The following is a 6238-nucleotide window of genomic DNA, read 5'->3' as shown; positions in this document are numbered from 1 at the left end:
GGGGTTGATGTAATCGACTAGCTCCCAGCCCCGCAAAAATTTAGTAGAAAGGATTATTATTATTATTATATTAGGGCGGCAAACTGACAGAATTGTTAGCATGCCAGGCAAAATGCTTAACATCATTTTGTCCATCTTTATGTTCTGAGTTCAGATTCTGTCAAGGTCAACTTTCCCTTTCATTCTTTTGTGGTTGATTATATAAATACCAGTTACACCCTGCAGTCAATGTAATCAACTTGCCCCCTGCTCCAGAATTGCTGGCTTTGTGCTAAAATCATCATCATCATCATTATTATTATTAATGTGGTGAGCTGGTAGAATCGTTAACATGCCAGGAAAATGCTTAGCAGCAATTCCTCCATCGTTACATTCTGAGTTCAAATTCTGACAAGGTCGACTTTACCTGTCATCCTTTTGGGATCAATAAAATAAGTACCAGTTGAACACTGAGGTCAATGTAATTGATTTACCCCCTCCTCAAAGTTGCTGGCCTTGTGCCAAAATTTGAAACTATTATTATTATTGTTATTATTATTTAGGCGGTGAGCTGACAGAATCATTAGTATGCCAGGTGAAATGCTTAATGGTATTTCATCTGTTTTTCTGGGTTCAAATTCCGCCAAGGCTGACTTGGCCTTTCATCCTTTTGGGGTTGATGAAATAAGTACCAATTACACACTGGGGTCAATGTAAATTGATTTACCCTTCCTCCAAAACTGCTGGCCTTGTGCCAAAATTTGAAACCATTATTACTATTATTATTATTATCATCATTATATCTTCCTTGCATGGTATGAATATAAAAAACTAGTTTTTGTTGTTTTTTCCTTCATGTTAATTCTGAAGCCTTAACAAAAGGCCTTAGAAGGTACCTTTCTAAGAATATGAGCTGTTCTAAGGAGAGCAGAAGAATTTTGAAGCACTTGCATATCTGTTACGATGTCAAACCATTCCAGGTTTTATGATAGATTTCTAGAGACTGAACCCTATACTCCAACGATAACTGGTGCAACTTTCACTTTTACTGCTGGGCATTATCACATACTTGATAACTCTACTTTTAATATCAGTATATTTTGAGATCATGTTCTACTTCCTTATCTGTAATAATTTTACCTGAAGGAATTGTGACTATTATTAGTTTAATTATTATTACCAAAGTAGTGAAGGGAATGAGTTGGCAGAATCGTTAGCACACCAGACAAAATACTTAGTGGCACTTCTTCCAACTTAATGTTCTGAAACCAAATGCTGTCATGGTTAACCTGACCTTACATCCTTTTGGAGTTGATGAAATAAGATACCAATAAAGTACTGGGGTCGATGTAGCCAATTTATCCCCTCCTCCAAAATTTCAGGCCTTGTGCCTGTTTTATTGGGGTCAGTAAAATAAGTACTATTTGAACACTGAAGTCAATGTAATTGGCTTACCTGTCTCCTGAAATTGTTAGCCTTCTATCAAAATTAAAAAGAATTAATTGTTATTATTTATATCATTACTGAGGTGGTGAACTGGCAAAATCATTAGTGTATCAGACAAAAATACCTTGTGCCATTTCTTTTGGTTCTATGTTCTGAGCTCAAATACAGTCATGGTCAACTTCGATTTTCATCCTTTCTGGATCAATAAAAAAAGTACCAGTTAAATACAGGGGTTGGTGTATTCAACTAGGCTCCTCCCCACAAAATCTCAGGCCTTGTATCCATAATAGAAAGAAGACAGAAACTACTACTACTGCTGTTAATAATAACCATTTCTACTATATGCACAAGGCCTGAAATTTTGTGGATAGGTTGCTAGTTAATTACATTGATCCCAGTGCTTGACTAAGACTTAATTGATCCTGAAAGGATGAAAGGCATAGTTCAACTTCAGCAGAATCTGAACTCCAGTAGAAATGCTGCTAAGCATTCTTTGTTTCAAATTTTGGTACAAGGCCAGCAATTTTAGGAAATTGGGGTGTTTTACCCCAGTACTTGACTGATACTTTGTTACATTGACCCTGAAAGGATGACAGAATTTGAACTCAGAACATAGAGAACTGCTAAGCATTTTCATCTGATGCACCAATGATTTTGCCAGCTTGCTAATGATTTTACTACCTTAAAAAAGAAAAAAAATAGCAATAATATACTCAATAGTTGAATGTTTTATATAAGTTATGGAATGTTTTTCATTTATAAATATAGTTTGAATTGATCTTTTTAATTCATTTCATTTGATGAGAATTAATGAGAAAAAATTATGAATTGGTTATTTTATTTCTACTCCCTACCCCATCCATCATGAAAAAAATTACAGATTGTTATTATTGCCATCATTTTTACTCTAATAATCTTAATGGTTAAGTTCTTGTCAGGTTTGTTTTGATTCCCACCCATTTGTATTTGTTTTACTTCACGCATGTTGCTAAATCCTCTAAAAAACAACATGAACATCATACAGTTATGTTTCCTCTGTCCTATCTATCTAAGTTTGTGTGTCTCTTCAGGAAGTCTTAACATTCACATTAATTTTAATAATAATGATAATAATAATACTTCTTTCTACTATAGGCACTTAATAATGATAAAACTTAATAATGATATAACAATAGTCATAATAATGAGAGTAGTTTTTTATTTTTTTTATTAAATAGCCTAATATCTTAAGGCTCTTAAATTTTTTGATATTTAATTCTTAAAGATTTTGCTCATTCATATTCTTCTTCTTGATCTTTTTACTTTAGGTGACTTATACTGAAATACTGTTTTAACTTAGACATTTTCTACAAAATATATAAATGAAGTTTTTAAAGCATATTTTCTGTTTTTCTTTTTTTTTATTCTTAACGTTTGGTAAATTTAATCAATCTGAACTTTTAATTCTTATAAATAATTAAGGTTTTCTGTATCTTTTTCTTGAAGAAAAATAATGCGTATATGTACTCATATATATATGTGTATGTATATAATATATATATATGCACACCCAAACTTGCACACATATGGCATTTTTTAAAATTAATTTTTGATGAAGGCTATTCGAGGATATTATAACTTTAGATGTTAATTAATATTAATATTAATTACATATGTAAATGAATAATCTTGAAGGTAAAATATGATTTTTTATATAAATGATAAATAGTAGAGACACAATGTTACTGCCAACACTTAATATCATAGTGATCTTAAGTAATATCATAGTAAGCTGTAATAATGTCATAGTGAACTGCAATAACAACAATAAAATTGTCTTTGATAATATCTCATTGAACTTTGATAATGTCATAGTGATCTTTGCGAGTGAGCTTTAATATCATAATGATCTTTATTAAATATCATAGTGATCATTCATTTTTATGATGTCATAGTCATCAGTTGTATCTTTATGATGTCTTAGTAGTCTTTAATAATATTACAGTAAACATTAATAAAAATCATAGTCTTTAATAATGTAACGACCTTCATAATTTATGGCAATATTGCCACTTAATTTCAGAATATTTGACAATATTGTAATTACATTTTAATAATATTGAAATGATATTTAACAATGTCATAATATGTAATACCATAATGATATTTAATAATATCATAATGCTATAGAGTATTATCATCATAATGACCTTTATCATTTATTCCAATATCGTAATAATAATAATGATAATAGTAATAATAATAATCTAAATTATAAAACTAAACATGCTAAGTTGAAAATTCTTCTTCGATCTATCTCGTTTATATAGAGAGGTGTTCAGGATCATTTAGTCTGTAACATTCTTTCAACACTTTTTCTTAAAAGCAAAAATTAAAAAAAAAATAACATAATATAATAAAATAGATGAACAGTTTTTATCACCATTTTATTTTTTTTTAATATTCATCAACTATAAAATTGAACATAAACTATAAACGATTGAAACATTTTCCCAATATCAATCTTACAAATGTATCTAGAAATTGTTTAGAAACATATTCCAATCAATATGGTAATTAGTCTTTTGAAAAAGAAAACCGAAGCAAAAGAGATTTGTTGAATATTTTTCCTTGGCATTTAAAAAATCCCTTGGAATTTCCAGGTAACTGAAACCATGTGAGGTTTCCGGTTATTTTTATATTACAATCTTTACTTGAAATTTCTTATATTTCATATTCCCTCCACATAAAAAAAAAAAGAAATCAAAAACAACCCAAAAATAAACCCAAAAATAAATACACAAAAAAATTAAAACCCTGTAGAATTTAGCAAAACATTTCATACATTCTCAACTCTTTAAATTCTTCTCTATATTAGATATTTTCACACCTGGACTTCACCATTTAATATCTATTTTTCTTTTCTTTTTTTTTTTTTTTTTTAATAACATTTCAATCAACACATTAAAAGTCTTTTTCCTGAAACTTTAAATGATTTTTTTTTTCCTCATGTTTTCTTTTTGACAATAAATTGACTTTACCAAAATCTTCACATCAATGTCCTTTGCTTTTACTGTTGGATATCAATTTGTTTCTTCTCTTTTTTTTGTTTTTTCTTTTATTTTGTTCAATGTTTGTTCTGAAACAAATGTTTTTATTGAGTAAATCATAGAATCAAAAATCAAACTAATGATTAAGTTCACTGGAAACTTTGATAAGCCTAATCCCTGTGTGGAGTGAAGAATCTAGTGCTTAGAGCTCTTGTCCTTTACCTCACAGCTTATATACATTATTCTTGCCTTTAGAATAGTGTTTAGTGATATTTCATACACCTAGATGATGTCTTACTAAAAACTTTAGTATTTCAGGCAAGTCTGCTGCATTTGGTTCAAATGCATTGACTCCATGGTACTCTGGAGACTAAACAAAGAATACTGTTGAACCACTTCCCATGGAAATTTGTTCAAAAGTTTTAAAGTTTAAAATTTTGGAAACAGTATTAAAAAAAAAAAGAACTAGTTTTTGAAAAATATCGAAAAAAAAAAAAACTGCCTTGCTTACTTCATTATATGCACTTCAAACAACCTTAGATTAAAATAACTAGTATGTATAACATCATCATCATCGTTTAACGTCCACTTTCCATGCTAGCATGGGTTTGACGATTTGACTGAGGATTGGCGAACCAGATGGCTGCACCAGGCTCCAATCTGATCTGGCAGAGTTTCTACTGCAGGATGCCCTTCCTAATGCCAACCACTCCGAGAGTGTAGTGCGTGCTTTTATATGCCACCGGCATGAGGGCCAGTTAGGTGGTACTGGCAATGGCCACGCTCAAAATCGTGTTTTTTACATACCACCTGCAAAGGAGTCAGTCCAGCGGCATTGGCAACGACCTCGCTCAAATGTTTTGTTTATGTGCCAGTAAGGCAATGCTGGTAACGATCATGCTCAAATGGTGTTTTTTACATTCCACTGGCACGGAAGCCAGACAGCTGCTCTGGCAATGATCCTGCTCGGATGGTGCTGTCAGCACTCCACTGACACGGGTGCCAGTCATTGAATTTGGTTCAATTTCGATTTCACTTGCCTCAACAGGTCTTCGCAAGCAGAGTTTAGTGTCCAAAGAAAGAAAGGTATGCATAAATGGGCTGGCTACACCCCTGGTCAAGGCCACAGGTTATGGTCTCACTTGTTTTGCCAGGTCTTCTCACGCACAGCATATTTCCAAAGGTCTCGGTCACTAGTCATTGCCTCGGTGAGGTCTAATGTTCGAAGTTCGTGCTTCACCACCTCATCCCAGGTCTTCCTGTGTCTACCTCTTCCACAGGTTCCCTCAACTGCTAGAGTGTGGCACTTTTTCACACAACTATCCGCATCCATTCTCACCACATGACCATACCAGCGCAATCGTCTCTCTTGCACACCACAACTGATGCTTCTTAGGTCCAACTTTTCTCTCAAGGTACTTACACTCTGTCGAGTATGCACACTAACATTACACATCCATCGGAGAATACTGGCTTCATTCCTTGCAAGCTTACACATGTCCTCAGCAGTCACAGCCCATGCTTCACTGCCATGTAGCATGGCTGTTTGTACACATGCGTCATACAGTCTGCCTTTTACTCTGAGGGAGAGGCCCTTTGTCACCAGCAGGGGTAAGAGCTCTCTGAACTTTGCCCAGGGTATTCTTCTAGTAGCTACACTTTCAGCGCACCCTCCCCTGCTACTGACTTGGTCACCTAGGTAACGGGAGCTATCAACTACTTCTAGTTTTTCTCCCTGGAATGTGGCAGAAGTTGTTATATTATAAATGTTATATATATATATA

This window comes from Octopus bimaculoides, chromosome 11 (assembly GCF_001194135.2).
Source record: "Octopus bimaculoides isolate UCB-OBI-ISO-001 chromosome 11, ASM119413v2, whole genome shotgun sequence".
Lineage (NCBI taxonomy): Eukaryota > Metazoa > Mollusca > Cephalopoda > Octopoda > Octopodidae > Octopus > Octopus bimaculoides.
The sequence above is the reverse complement of the archived record's forward strand: the minus strand, read 5'-3'. Positions refer to the sequence as shown.